The 16,122-nt window shown below is 38.0% G+C and overlaps 1 protein-coding gene across 1 annotated transcript in view; it reads left to right on the top strand.

The window, feature by feature from the left end:
• Positions 1–181: 181 nt before the first annotated feature.
• Positions 182–16,122, top strand: part of CSGALNACT2 (chondroitin sulfate N-acetylgalactosaminyltransferase 2) — a 45,650-nt gene continuing 29,709 nt past the window's right edge. The window contains exon 1 of the mRNA XM_011953804.1: positions 182–628. The gene's annotated coding sequence lies outside the window, so the exon portion shown is untranslated. The remainder of the gene's footprint in view (positions 629–16,122) is intronic.

Below are 16,122 nucleotides of genomic sequence, written 5' to 3'. Positions count from 1 at the left end.
GCCGGCTCGAGACTGGGCAGTGCGGGCGGCCGGGCTGCGGGCTTCTGTCTGGTCGGGTGGGGTCGCCTCGCGGACGGGTCCTGCTGGGGGCCCTGTCCCTCAGGGATGAGCCTGCCGGAGTAGGCTCCGGTTTTGGGGAGAGCGCAGCCAGAGATGGTTGGTTCGCGTGTCAGTGTTGGTCTTTTTTTTTTTTTTTTAACCAACTCATCACCATCTCTGCTCCTCTCAGTGGATAAACTTTAGTCAGCGGTGACCTCGTCATCGCGTTAAAATAGTTCTGCCCGCAGCCCCTCTTTATCTGTAGATGGTAGAGCGAGGGCCGGTAAAGATGCTCGGTCGTGGAGGGCTCAGTGGGGCGGAGGAGACGGGAAGCCTCTGGTGTTGTCGGAGAATGCACCTTAAAAATGACCCTACCCTTGAGCAGTGCAGGAAGCACGACAGTGATACTTCTGTTTGTGATGATGGTATTGGCGGTATGATAGTTTGATTATACATCTGAAGCTTTTCTTCCTGAGCCCTTGGCTTGTTAAACTTGGAGACATTTTCTAGAGTGCTTTTGAGATAGATGTGGGATGTCGTGACGTTTCACCGTCATTCAAGGCTCGCAGGAGCAGGGCCTTCATGTCTGGTAATTAATGTTTTTTGAAGTTGTATTAAATTAGTATTTTCGATCTTGGAAGTAAGATGCCAAGTATTTTAGGACTGAGTGTTAGCGTTGATTTTGTACTATTATTCTTACACCATTTGTTTAAAGTTGTCATGTAACTAAAAGAATGAAAAAAGATGTTGGATTTCCAGTATTTGTGGCTCAGAGGATTTTGGCCTAACTAAGCACAGTTCCAACCAGTTTAGAAGCTGCATTTTTCTCTTTGTTTTTGTTGAGGCATACAATACATATGAAATCAATAAGAGCACGAATCTTAATTGTACAGCTCAATGAATTTTTACTTACTTATTACCCTGTGGAACCACTAGATATATCAAATTATAACCGTAGAACATTTCCATCATCCTGTTTGCCTGTGCTTCTTCCAAGTCAGTTATATCCCTGTTTTCCCATCTGTATTCTAACTTCTCTTGTCAGCTTTTAGTTTTCTCTGTTTTGAGCTTCATGTTAATGGATTGCATAGTGTTCTCGGCATATTGTTTGTGAGACACACCCATGCTATTTCATGGTATTGTATTATTATTGTGTAATAGTCCATTGAATAATATGTGACTACTCTTCAGTTGATGGACATTTTTGTTCCCAATTTTTGTATGTGATGTATTTTGGATATTAAGAATACTGTGGGCCCGGCATGTTGGCTGAGGCCTGTTATCCCAGCGCTTGCAGAGGCCAAGCGGGTGGATCACTTGGTCAGGAGTTCGAGACCAGCCTGGCAAATATGGTGAAACCCCATCTCTACTAAAAATACGAAAATTAGCCAGGCGTGGTGGCGGATGCCTGTAAGCCCAGCTACTGGGGAGGCTGAGGCAGGAGGTGGAGGTTACAGTGAGCCAAGATCGTGCCTCTACACTCCAGCCTGGGTGACAGAGCCTGACTCAGTCTCAAAAAGAAAAAAAAAAGAATACTGTGGACATCCTTGTAAATTAAATGTCTTGGTGAGCATCTGTATGCATTTCTGTCAGCTATAGAATGACTGAGTCATGACATAGGCAGAAAATTACCAACATGGAGTCATTACCAACCATACCATCACGAACCAAAGGCAGAAAATTTAACCAACGTGGAGTCATCTTTTTTTAATGTAATAGAATTAGTTATTTTAACTAATATAACATTCAAGGTTGGTTTAAAAAAAGCATAACTATTAAGAGTTCAAGATGTAAGTGATTCATTCATAACCATGTTATTATTTACCCGTTGGATTGCACATTTATGACCGTCTTCTGTCGGACTGTCATTGTTTGTTTAACTGTTAGACAAGTCTGTTAGAGCTGGTGAGGATCTGACTCTGAAGTTTAGCATAACGTTTACGTAAGAACTGTGTTACTCAAGTTAGTGGTTTTTTAGAGGAAATGAAATACCAAAAGGATATGACTGAAAGTGGATTGAAGAAGCGTGGGACTGCAAGTCAAAGAACTTAACATTGTTATTGTCATGCTACACAAGCACTAGGTATAAGTGTAAAATTGAATTATAAGGCTAGTTACAAATGTGAATTTACAGCAGGAGTACAGTGATTTTCATATGGACTGAGATATTTACTAGCATATTTATAATGTGAACACACAACAAAAATCACTAAAAATTTGTGGGAAATCTGTAGCATCTAGGAGAAGCTTCAGACCAAACAAATACAAGAACTAGGCACTGAAGCAGTGGAGCTAATGTAAGACAAAAGAAAACTTTAAAATAAGTATTAGTATCTTCAAATTTGTTAAGGTATTATGCCTACTGAACACATACAGGGTGACGTGAAAAAAAGCAATCAATTCTTGAATATTTAAACATGGAAAGTAGGAAAGAGCCAGGTGTGGTGGCTCATGCCTGTAATTCCAACACTTTAGAAGGCTGAGGCAGGAGGATTGCTGGATCCCAGGAGTTTGAGACCAGCGTAGGCAACATAATGAGATCCTGTCTCTACAAATAAGTTTTTTGTTGTTTTTTGAGACAGTCTGGCTCTGTTGCCCAGGCTGGAGTTCAGTGGCACGATCTCGGCTCACTGCAAGCTCCGCTTCCCAGGTTCATGCTATTCTCCTGCCTCAGTCTCCTGAGTAGCTGGAACTACAGGCGCCCACCACCACGCCCGGCTAATTTTTGTGTTTTTAGTAGAGATGCGGTTTCACTATGTTAGCCAGGATGGTCTCGATCTCCTGACCTCATGATCTACCCACCTCGGCCTCCCAAAGTGCTGGGATTACAGGCGTGAGCCACCACACCTGGCTACAAATAATTTTTAAAATTAGCAGTATGGTAGTGCACACCTGTCATCCCAGCTGTTCAGGCAGTGCAGGCTGCCACTGCACTTCAGCCTGACAGTGAAACTGTCTCAAAAAAAAAGGTAAGAAGAAAGAAAAAGAAAGTGGGAAAGACTAGCCATGACATGCAAAGTAGATCTAGAAGAGCCAATATACATCTAATAGGAGTTCCAGGAGGCGTTAGAAATTGGAAAAGAAGAAATAACCACAGAGATAACAGAGATCCTGAAGGTAGGAGTGTCCAGGCAGAATCTTGGGCAGCCTGAGCCAGGGAGAAATAAGTATCAGGACAAAGGACTGGCAAATATAGATCAACCCTTCCCTCTCTGGTCTTCTTCATCTATACAGTGGGGATGATCAAGAAGTATGCATTTTTCTGAGAGCTTATGGAAGGATGTGTTAGGTTTGCTGACTGTTCCCCACTCTTCTTCCCTACCAGCTCACAGCAGGGATTGGGGTTGTATGTCCTTATATGATGTTTAACCTTTTTATCACATGTATTTATTTTGTGAAATTTTTAAAGTGTAACAATTTTTTAGAAGTTAAAGCAGGGATTGCCAGTATGGCTGGCTGCCTATTTTAGTATAGCCTGTGATCTAAGACTGGTTTTACACTTTTTATTTTTTTATTTTGTATTTATTTATTCATTTATTTTTGAGACAGAGTCTTGCTCTGTCGCCCAGGCTGGAGTGCAGTGGCGCGATCTCAGCTTACTGCAACCTCTGTTTCCTGGGTTCAAGTGATTCTCCTGCCTCAGCCTCCTGAGTAGCTGGGTTTACAGGTGCACGCCACCATGCCCGGCTAATTTTTGTATTTTTAGTAGAGACAGGGTTTCATCATGTTCCTCAGGCTGGTCTTGAACTCCTGACCTCGTGATCCGCCTGCCTTAGCCTCCCAAAGTGCTGGGATTACACGCGTGAGCCACCGTGCCCAAGCCCTACACTTTTTAATGCTTTGGGGAGAAAAAGAAAATAATGCTTCATGACCCATGAAAATTATATGAAGTTCAAATTTCAGTGTCTCTTGGAACCCAACTATACTCATTCACTTACATATCATCTGTGACTGCTTTTGTGCCACAAAAGCAGAATCAACTGGTTGTGACGTTTACTGTCTGACCTAAAATACTTGCTGATTCCTGGTTTAGAGGTCAGAAATTGACTTATGCATATATAGAAATTTTGCTAATGATAAAGGTGGCATTTCAAACTAGTGACAAGAGCATGGATTACATGATAAATGGCAAGAATTAGCTATCTATTTGAGGGAAAATTTACTTTTATTAGGATTACTTCGAGTAGGGAAGCTAAAATCAAGAAGTAGGAAAAGATTGATAGATTTGAGTCTATTACCACTACCACCACCAACAACAAAACTTTGCGTAATAGGAAATAATACCTAACACTTACTGAGCACTTATGCTTGTCATGTTTTACTTGAGTAAGTGTTATAATTATACTCTAAGGTAGGTTCTGTAATTATTCCCACTTAACAGAGGAGGAAACTGAAGTTTACATATATTATGGAATTTGTCTGTAATGAAGAGTAGGAAACCATGATGCAGATCTTTGAATTCAGGCCATCTGGCTCCCAAGCCTATTGTAGACAAGACAAACTGAGAAAAAATATTTGCAACATGTTAACACCATTTTGTAGGTATTATCTACATCAGCACATAAAGATGTATCTAATTCCTTTAAAATATTCTGTTGTATAAATGTCTTCAGTTAATTTAACCTTTCCTCCATTGATGAACTTTAAGTTGCTTCTGTTTTTATTTTGCTCTTACATATAACACTGATAAACATCCTATGTATGTGACCTTATATAGTAGTATGGATACTTCTGTAGTATAGAATCAGGAAAGTGGAATTGTGAATTGCTGGATTAAATGGCCTGTGCATTTAAATCAAGTTTTCTCTACAAAAATTGTGTGTGTGTGTGTGTGTGTGGGTTTAACTAAAGGAATCATAATATCTTGGAAGGAACATTGACTGTTCAAGCAAAACTGCCTCATTTTTTAGAGGAAGCCCCAAGAGGTAAAGTGTTATGCCTAAGGTTACATAGCTATTAAGTAGCTGTTACACTTGACTCTTTAAGTTGTTTTTACTGTGCCACAGTTTGGCACCTTTTTCTCCTTTGTCTTGCTGAAATCCAGGTGCCATGAGTATAGTTTTCTCCAGAAACAGGCTGTCAAAAGGATCCATTTGATATTACTTGTCCTTGGTACTCAGCACAGTGCCTGACACACAGTAGGTAATCAAGTATTTGTTGAATAAGTGCTGCTTTCAAATGATCAGTACTTACAGATCACTTATTCAGTAACATATTGACAACCCATGCATCACTGTAATACTCATCAAGTAATCAAGAACTTACCAAGAAATAAAACATTCTAATCTCCTGCTTCCTAGATATTTACATTTCATAATGGTTTAGTTTTCTGACTGGTTTATGTTTTCCAAATAATTGTGTGACTTTGTTTTTGCTTTGTAAAAAATGAACTCAAAATTATAAATTTAGTTTTTGAAAACTTTAATGTGAAATTGTTCTTTGCAGAAAATTTGGGAAGATTATACAGAATATGTTTTATAATAGACTCAAATGGATTGTATCCTTCAGAGGGCGGTAGATTGGTCTTGCAGGTTAGCTTGACATACTGCAATGTACATGTCCTGGAAAAGATGCGTAACATTTGTGTTCGTAGTACCAAAAATTGTGTATAGTCAAGATTGAGTAGAAACTCCTTAAGGGTCATATTATTATGTAAGGGACTAGTGCTGTGGAATTAACTATCTTTAACACTTCTCTTGTCTCCAGGTCACAAGGCAAAGAGAAAAGATATGGTAAGACCTTTAGAGAAATATGTAGTACTCTACTTTTGGGGAGATGAGGGGCTTAGTTTTGGTTTTTAAATGCAAACTTGTAATCAATAGATCTTTATACCTCAGTAAACAAACTGGAGGGTTTTTTTTTTTTAATTTTTTTTTACAAATGCCTTTTTGGCACTACTACTAAATCTGACTTCGCGTTATTTTTTAAACAGCTTCATTGAGGTATAATTGACATAAACTACACATATTTAAAGTGTGCAATTTGATAAGTTTTAACATATGTGTACACCTGTGAAATCATCACTGCAACCAAAGTAATGAACAAATCTTATTACTCCCAAAAGGTTTTCCATCCCTTTTTATAATTCCTTCTGGTACCACCTCCCACAGGAAATCATTGATTGATTTACCTTCAGTTAACCACAAATTACCTTGCATTTTCTAAAATTTTATATAAATAGAATCATATAGTAAGTACTTCTGTTGCCTGGCTCCTATTACTCAGAGTAATTGTTGATATTTATGCATGGTGAAGCATGTGTCAGAGTTTATTCCTTTTTATTACTAAGCAGTGTTCCATTGTGTGTCTGTTTTACATTTTGTCCATTTACCTGTTGATGGACACTGGGTTGTTTCTGCTTTTGGGCTCTACACATGTAAGTTGCTATGAACATTTGTGTACAGGTTTTGGTATGGTTAAAATATAAACTGAGGCAGAATAAAATTTTAAAGAGCTTTATCTGAGCAAACAGCAATTCATGAATCAGGCAACAACAAATCAAAAGTGATTTGGGACTCCACCGAAGGAATGTGAGCGGAAGACTTCTATAGGATGAACAAGGAAGCAAGGCAAAGACAATATTTGATTAATTGCATTTATATAGTTGCCTTGTTTAGTCCATCCTATTGTAAAGTCCCTAGTTATATAAGTTAGTTGATGGCTTCTAATTGGCATAACCTAAGTTTGTTTGTTTCTTTTTCTTTTTCTTTTTTTTTTTTTTTTTTTTTTAAGAGACAGGGCTAGAGTGCTTTGGTGTGATCATAGCTCTCTGCAGCTTTGAACTCCTGGGCTCAAGTGATCCTCCCATCTCAGCCTCAAGTAACCAGGACAACAGGAACTACAGACATGCACTGCCACGCCTGGCTAATTTTTTTAATTTCTTATAGAAGCAAGGTCTCGCTAGCTATATTGCCGAGGATGATCTCAAATTCTGGTCTCAAGTGATCCTCCTGTTTCAGCCTCCCAAGGTGCTTACAGGCATGAGCCACCATGCCCAGCCTAATGTTTCTTTAATACAGGCACAGCAAAAAATAACCAAAGTTTACATTTGCAAACAGCCCAAACTAAGTTTTGCTTCTATTGCTTATATTTGCAAGGTCAGGGTTGTTTTAATGGCTTAACTGGCTTTGTCTGTTCAGGAGATTTACAGATCTAGTCTCCATCTTATTTTAATAGTATGAATATGTGCTTTCATTTCTTTTGGGTAAGTATCTAGGAATGGAATGGCTGGATCATATGAGTAGGCTTATTAACTTATTAAGAAACTTGGCCTGGACTACATAGCAAGACTCTCTAAAAAAAAAATTTTTTTTAATTAGCAAAGTGTTTTAGGGTTCTCTAGAGGGACAGAACTAAGAGGATATATGTATATATGAAAGGGAGTTTATTAAGGAGAATTGACTCATTCCATCACAAGGTGAAGTCCCATGATAGGCCATCTACAAGTTGAGGAGCAAAGAAGCCAGTGGTGGATCAGTCTGAGTCCCAGAAGTAGGGAAGCTAACAGTGCAGCCTTCAGTCTGTGCAGCCAAAGGCCCAAGAGCCCCTGAAAAACCACTGGTGTAAGTCCAAGAGTCCAAAAGCTGAAGAACTTGGAGTCTGATGTGCCAGGGCAGGAAGCATCCAGCATGGGAGAAAGATGAAGTCTGTAAGACTCAGCAAGTCAGCTCTTCCATCTTCTGCCTGTTTTATTCTACCCCCACTGGCAGCTGATTAGATGGTGCCCACCCAGATTGAGGGTGGGTCTACCCCTCCCAGTCCACTGACTCAAATGTTTATTTCCTTTGGCAACACCCTCAGAGACACACCCATGAACAATACTTTGTATCCTTCAGTCCAGTCAAGTTGACACTCAATATTAGCCATCACACCAGATGTAGTGGCTCCCACCTGTAATCCCAGATACTCGGGAGGCTGAGGCAGGAGGATCACTTGAGCCCAGGAGTTAGGCTGCATTGAGTTATAATATGATAGAGCCACTGCACTACAGCTCTGGTAACAGAGCAAGGTCCTGTCTTTTTTTTTTTTTTTTTAATAAGAAAGAAAATAATCTAACTTGTTAAGTTCATAACTTATTAACAAAACTATTTTATATTCCCATCAGCAGTGTATGAAAGTTCTAGTCCTTCCACGTTAACAACACTTGGTATAGTCATTCTTTTTAATGTTAGCTATTCTATTTTTAGCCCTTGTGTGTAGTGGTGTCTCATTATGATTTGATTTGCATTTCCCTAGTGACTAACAATGTTGAGCATCTTTTTCAAGTGTTTATTTGAAGTGTTCAGGCCTTTTCCCACATTTTAATTGAGTTTGGTTTATTATTTCATTTTGATCATTTTAAAATATATTCTTGGTACAAGTCCTTTATAAGATGCATGCTTTACCCATATTTTCTCCAGGTCTATGACTTGTCTTTTCATTCTCTTAACAGTGTCTTTGAAAGAGCACAGATTACTCATTTTGATGAAATTCAATTTATCATTTATGCTGTTAAATATCATATCTAAGAAATAGTTGCCTAACTCAGAGTGACAAAGATTTTATCCTATGTTTGCTTTTAGTTTTATAGTTTTAGGTTTTCCATTTAGGTCTAAGATTCACTTGGAATTACATGCTAGTGAATGTGGAGTGGTATCTAATTGTGCTTTTGATTTGCATTTCCTTTTTGGCTAATGGTGTTGAGCATCTTTTCATGTACTCATATAGGCTGTTTCTTTATATTTATAGAAATGTCTGTTCAGATCTTTGGTTGTCGAGTTATCTTTTTTTTTCGTTTTAAAGTAAGACAGACAAATGATTTACAAATGTCCTCTAAGTCTGTGTGTTATTTCTTCACTTTCTTGATGATGTCCTTTGCAACACAAGTTTTTTTATTTTGATGAAGTCCAATTAATATTTGTTTTGATTTTGGTGTCGTATCTAAGAAGCTGTTGCCTGATCCAAGGTCACAAATATTTACACATAGGTTTTATTCTAAGAGTTTTATAGCTTTGACTCTTACATTCAGATCTTTGACCCATTTTGAGATAATTTTTGAATGTGGTGTGAAGTAGGAGTCTAGTTTCATTCTTTTGCCTGTAAATATCCAGTTGTCCCAGTACTATTTATTGAAAAAACTATTCTTTCACCCATTGAACTGTCTTGCCACTCTTGTTGAAAATCAACTAACCATAAATGTGATGATTTATTTTTGGGCTTTAAGTTCCATTCCATTGACTATATGTCTATTTTTATGCCATACCACATTGTCTTAATTACCTGTGGCTCTGTAGTAATTTTTGGAATTGGGAAGTGTTTTCCTCCAATTTCATTTTTCTTGTTCAATATTGTTTGGGTTATTCTGGGTTTCTTGAATTTGTATAAATTTTAAGATCATCTTGCCAATTTCTGCCAGGAGTCCACTGGGATTCTTGAAGAGGATTGTGTTTAATCTGTATATTAATTGGGGAGCATTACCCTTTTAGCAATATTAAGCCTTCCAATCATGAGTGTGGCGTCTTTCTGTTTATTTAAATCTTAAATGTCTTCCAACAACGTTTTGTAGTTTCTATGAATACAAGTCTTGCAGTTCTTTTGTTAAAATTATTACTATTTTATTCTTTTCAATGCCATATTGTATACAGAATTGTTTTTGTTAATTTCTTTTTCAGATTGCTTATTGCTAATATGTAGAGATACAATTGATTTTTGTAGAGTGATATTGTATCCTACAACCTGGCTGAACTCATTTATTAGTTATAATAGATTTTTAGTGAATTCCTTAGGATTTTGTGCATACAGATCATATCATCTGCAGATAAGGATAGTTTTACTTCTTCCTTTCCAATCTGGATGCCTTTTATTTCATTTTCTTGCCTACTTGCTTTGGCTAGAACAATGTAAATAGAAGTGACAAGAGCAGACATGCTTGTCTTATTCCTGATCTTGGGGAAAGGCATGCAGTCTTTCATCATTAAATACAATGTTAGCTATGGGGTTTTTGTAGGACCCTTTTCTTATATTAAGGTCTCTTCTAGTTTATTGAATGGTGTTTGGTTTGGTTTGGTTTGGTTTGGTTTGGTTTGGTTTTTTGAGATGGCGTCTCGCTGTGTTGCCCAGGCTGGAGTACAGTGGCGCAATCTCGGCTCACTGCAACCTCTGCCTCCCAGGTTCACGTGATTCTCCTGACTCAGCCTCCTGAGTAGCTGGGACTACAGGTGCATGCCACCACCACACCCGGCTAATTTTTTTGTGTTTTTAGTAGAGGTGGGGTTTCATCCTGCTAGCCAGAATGGTCTTTATCTCTTGACCTCGTGATCCGCCCACCTCGGCCTTCCAAAGTGCTGGAATTACAGGTGTGAGCCACTGCCCCCAGCCCCTATGGAATGCTTTTTATTAGGAAATGGTGTTTTTGTCCAATGCTTTTTCCATGTCTGTTGAGATGATCAAGTGAATTTTGTCTTCTATTGATATGGTATATTGTATTAATTGATTTTCAGATGTTAAACCAACCTTGCAGTCCTGGGACAAATCTTGGTCATGATTCCTTTTATATATTGCTGGGTTCGTTTTGCTAGTATTTTGTTGAGGATTTTTGTATTTATATTCATATAGGATATTGGCCTATGGTTTTCTTTTAATGTCTTTGGATTTGGTAGTAGGATGATACTGACCTTATAGAATGCTTCCTCCTCTTCTGTTTTTTGGAAGAGTCTGTGAAGATAATTCTTATTTAATAATAATAATTCTTATTTAAATGTTTACTAGGCTGGGCGTGGTGGCTCACGCCTGTGATCCCAGCACTTTGGGAGGCTGAGGTGGGTGGATCCCCTGAGGTCAGGAGTTCGAGACCAGCCTGACCAACATGGAGAAACCCCATCTCTATTAAAAATACAGAATTAGCCAGGCATGGTGGCGCATGCCTATAAGCCCAGCTACTCGGGAGGCTAAGGCAGGAGAATCCCTTGAACCTGGGAGGCAGAGATTGCGGTGAGCTGAGACTGCGCCATTGCACTCCAGCCTGGGCAACAAGAGCACAACTCCGTCTCAAAAAAATAAGAATAATAATAAATAAATGTTTGGTAGATTTCACCAGTGAAGCCTCTGAGCCTGGACTTTTCATTGTGAGTAGTTTTTTTTATTATCATTAATTCAATCTTTTGTCATGTAAGTCTATTCATATCCGGTATTTCTTCTTAAATCAGTTTTGTTTCTATCTTTCTAGGATTTTTGTCTATTTTATTCAGTTATCTTTTGAAGAGATTTAGATAATAATGAGCAAAAATCTTATGTTACCAATGTAGTTTAACATTAATGATGTTTTCCATTGCTTTGTATAAATCCATATTCCCTTCTGGTATTATGTTCCTGTGCCTAAAAGACTTACAGTACAGGTGTGATGGTGATGAATTCCTTTAGCTTTTTATGTAGGGGAAGTATTTTGCCTTTTTCAAAGATAATTTTTCTGGGTATAGAATTGTAGGCTGGTATATTTTTCTTTTCAGTTCTTTAAAGATAATTGTTCCACTATCTAATTACTTGCAGCTTTCGAGGAGTAATCTGTCATTATCTTTTGTTCCTTGTATGTGATGTGCATTTTTCATGTGGCCAGTTTAAAGATTTTTCTCTTTACATTGGATTTGAGCAATTTGATTATCATGTGCCTTGCTACAATTTTCTTTATGGCTATTTGGGATTGGTTGAGTTTCTTATGTGTGTTTATAGTTTCCATTAAATTTGGGAAATTTTCAGCCTTGTTTATTTATTTCTCCTGACTCCTTCCCCCTTCTTTGGGGACTCCAATTACATGTATATTAGGCTGTTTGAAGTTGTCACAGAGCTTATCAATGCTCTGTTTAAATTTTTCATTCTTTTTTCTTTCTGTATTTTGCATAGTTTCTGTTGCTGTATCTTTAGTTTACTAATATTTTCTTCTAAAATATCTAATCTGCCATTAATCCCATTCAGTGTATTTTTCATCTCAGACACTGAAATTTTCATCTCTTGAAGTTTAACTTGGATCTCTTTTATGTCATTCATACTTCTACTTAAATTTTTGAACATAAACATTATTTTAAAAATACAGTTATGATAGCTGTTTTGGTGTGCTTTTTCTGCAGACTCCCACATCTGTCAGTTCTAATCGTTGGTCAGTTTTAATCATCAATTTTTCTCATTATGGATCATATTTTTTTGTGCCTGGTAATTTTTGTTGAGATGCCAGATACTGTGAATTTTATTTTGTTGAGTACTAGATATTTCTATATTCTTATAAATATTCTTAAGGCTTGTTGTGCTATTACTTGGAAATAATGTGATCCTTTCAAGTCTTGCTTTTAAGATGTATTGGCAGGATTAGTGCCATGTTTAGTCTGGAGCTAATTATTTCCCACTACTGAGACAAGACTTTCTTGAGTGCTAGTCTACCCAGTGCCCTGGGAATTTTGAGGTTTTCCAGTCTGGCTGGTGGGAACATGCACTAATCCTGGCCCTGTATGAATGCTGGGTTCTGTGTCCTCTAATTTTGTGTGTGGTCCATTTCTTAGCCCGTTAGTTGCCTCATAAGCCTTCACTGATCAGTGCTCTGCCAAATACCCATGGGATATCCTATTCAGATTTCTGGAGTTCTCTCTCTCTGCAGCTGTATCCATTCTGGTACTATTTGCTTTAATCCTAGATACCTTGGTCTCCTCAGACTGTGAGCTGCATCCCATCAACTCAGGGAATCTGTTGGGCTCTGCTTAGGTTCCCCTCCTTGTGTGGCTCAGAAACTAAAGCAGTAAGCTGGCAACCACTTGTTTCTTATTTCTCTGGGGATCACTGTCCTTTGTTACCTGATATTAAATATCTTGAAAATCATTGTTTCATATTTTGGGTTTTTTGGCAGGAAGGGTTGTTTGTTTTTGGTTGTTTCAAGACAACTAAAGAGAGCAAATCTGAGAGTAAATCTGGCCCATTACTTCATCTTGGTTGTAAGAGGAAGTCAGTTTTTTAGTCAGTTTTAGAGAGTTAGAATTGATGGCTTGTAAGGTTTCTTTCAATCCTGAGATCTTTGGTTTCATGTTACATACCTTTAACAGCTTATTTTCCCATCTTCACGTTCGTTATCCTTTTCTCTCCTCAAAACACTTAGCTATCTGCATTTGTGCTTAGAAGGCTTGTTGGGATTAACTCTGGGCTGTGAATGAACCGTATTCATGATACAAACACATTTCATAGAATGATGACAATCAAGATGTAATAACAGAAAAATGTTTCCTATAATATTCTTAACATAATTTATATGATAGAACAGTTATAATGTAATCTTCTAGATTATGGCCATAGAGTTCCTTTCAGGAACTAGGCAAATAAAATTTTAATTGAAATCTTTCATTTTTAATAACCACAGAATTATGCAACTAACATTTACATTCTGAAGTAATTACAGTATCCTTTCTTTCATTTTATCGGAAAATATTCAACTGTAATATTAAGTAGGATATCTCAAAACCTGTATTTCCCTTAAAGGGAAGAGGAAGAAAGATTACCTTAGCTTTAACACTGCCACTGATATTTTCCATTCTATTTTATTGAAAAGTAAACCTTCAGTAGTGACCCATTGTCTGAGTTATAGCTCATTGTCTAAAATACATTGTGTATATAAAGAAAACATATGAGGTACCATATTAATAAAAGATAGTGGTAGTTCTGTTCTAGTTTCACTTCAGTTTTGAGTATAGTATGCTTAAGTATGTGTATCTTTATTAATTAAAGTATGTATATCTTTATTATACATTATGTCTCCACATTTTCAGTTATTTTTCCTAATAAATGGACTAGTAATAATAGTTAAAACAGATACTGCTAGGTTTTGAAATTCAAGTGTTTTCTTATGCTAGGGATTATGGTTTTGAGGTATGGTTAAGTCCTGGAAATAATATTAGTTTTGTGTTCTTATTTTTTAATTAGATAGTATTTCTTAAAGCCAACTATTTTTTTCTGTTTTTCTCTACATCACTCAAACAAGATTTATAATCAGTAAGAGAAATGCTGTCATAGTAAAAGACTCCATTTGGCCGGGCGCTGTGGCTCATGCCTGTAATCCCAGCACTTTGGGAGGCCGAGGCAGGCAGATCACGAGGTCACGAGATCGAGACCACGGTGAAACCCCGTCTCTACTAAAAATACAAAAATTAGGCGGGCATGGTGGCGGGCACCTGTAGTCCCAGCTATTCGGGAGGCTGAGGCAGGAGAATGGCATGAACCCGGGAGGCGGAGCTTGCAGTGAGCTGAGATCGCGCCACTGCATTCCAGCCTGGACCACAGAGCCAGACTCCGTCTCAAAAAAAAAAAAAAAAAAAAACAGGCCGGGGCGGTGGCTCAAACCTGTAATCCCAGCACTTTGGGAGGCCAAGACATGCGGATCACTAGGTCAGGAGATCGAGACCATCCTGGCTAACACGGTGAAACCCTGTCTCTACTAAAAAATACAAAAAACTAGCTGGGCGAGGTGGCGGGCGCCTGTAGTCCCAGCTACTCGGGAGGCTGAGGCAGGAGAATGGCGTAAACCCGGGAGGCGGAGCTTGCAGTGAGCTGAGATCCGGCCACTGCACTCCAGCCCGGGCGACAGAGCGAGACTCCGTCTCAAAAAAACAAAAAAACTCCCTTGTAGTGAACTAAATTTTCCAAGATACTTGGTTATCATTTGATTTACTAAAATAATAAATGACTAAGGAGAGTTAAGACCATTATTTGTGGTATATTGGCCATAAGAAGTTTTCATCTGTCCTATGTTTTATACAGACATGTTACCAAAAAAAAAAACAAACAAACAAACAAAAAAAACACATTGCAGCATTTGCCACAGAAAGCTTCCAGGTTTTTCTACTCATTAAAAAAGTGGCTAGGACTGATAATCTGTAGTGATCTTCCAGGTTTTGCTGCAGTGAGAAAACCATTACTGTTAAAAGCCTGCTGTCATATCACATTATCCTTCTCAACAAGCACTTTGTTACGATGGAAGTTTTGTTTGCAGTGGAGGCCTCCTTGCCTCCCTTGTCCTAAGTTAAACCTCTATTTCTAGAGTTAAGAATCATTAAAGACATGGAGGAGTTTGCACAACTGGTTGTAGCATGAACGATGGCATGTAATTTTATAAATGTATAAATGGTTTTTGAATTTTTTTCTCTGCTGATGAGGATGATTAAATTCTTCATGTTTTTTCTTTGTATAGACTCCAGACCTTTCTAGACTTGTAGGAAATCTGTTGATGCATAATACAGTGGAAAGAATTATGTGATCTAATGTGCAAATAATCTACTGGAGGACGTTGGATATAAAAATGTTTTCTTAATGTGTTTTTCAGATGTCTGTGAGCTTATGAAATTGTTCTTTCCCCCACTTAATTTTAAGGCTGAGCTGAGCAGTAGAAATTAATGAGGTAGAATGCTTGAGTTGAATAAACTGGAAGAAAATATCTCTCTCCAGTAAATCATTATTATTTTTTTTTTTTTTTTTTTTTTTTTTTTTTTTTTTTTTTTTTTTTTTTTTTTGAGGCGGAGTCTCGCTCTGTCGCCTGCCCGGACTGGAGTGCAGTGGCCAGATCTCAGCTCACTGCAAGCTCCGCCTCCCGGGTTTACGCCATTCTCCTGCCTCAGCCTCCGGAGTAGCTGGGACTACAGGCGCCCGCCACCTCGCCCGGCTAGTTTTTGTATTTTTAGTAGAGACCGGGTTTCACCGTGTTAGCCAGGATGGTCTCGATCTCCTGACCTCGTGATCCGCCCGTCTCAGCCTCCCAAAGTGCTGGGATTACAGGCTTGAGCCACCGCGCCCGGCCAGTAAATCATTATTACTATAACAGAAACAATTTCTATAAACTCAGTTCCCAAATGGTCATAAGCTTTAGTTGGGAAATGGTGCGGTAATTGAAATACTATGTTAATAAAGAGTTATAGGCAATATAATTTTCAAAAAATTAGAGAATAGTAGAATATATGTAATACAGACTATGCTGAACGTAATTTTAATGTTTCTTTGACTCAAGTTATAGCCGTATAGACATACTAGTTAAAAGTATTATACATAATTTATTGTTTTGTAAGGTTTTTTTTTTTTTTTTTTTTT

Source organism: Colobus angolensis, unplaced genomic scaffold, assembly GCF_000951035.1.
Source record: "Colobus angolensis palliatus isolate OR3802 unplaced genomic scaffold, Cang.pa_1.0 Scaffold370, whole genome shotgun sequence".
In the NCBI taxonomy this organism is placed as follows: Eukaryota; Metazoa; Chordata; class Mammalia; order Primates; family Cercopithecidae; genus Colobus; species Colobus angolensis.
Note: the sequence above shows the minus strand (reverse complement) of the source record. Positions and strands in the feature narration are given on the sequence as shown.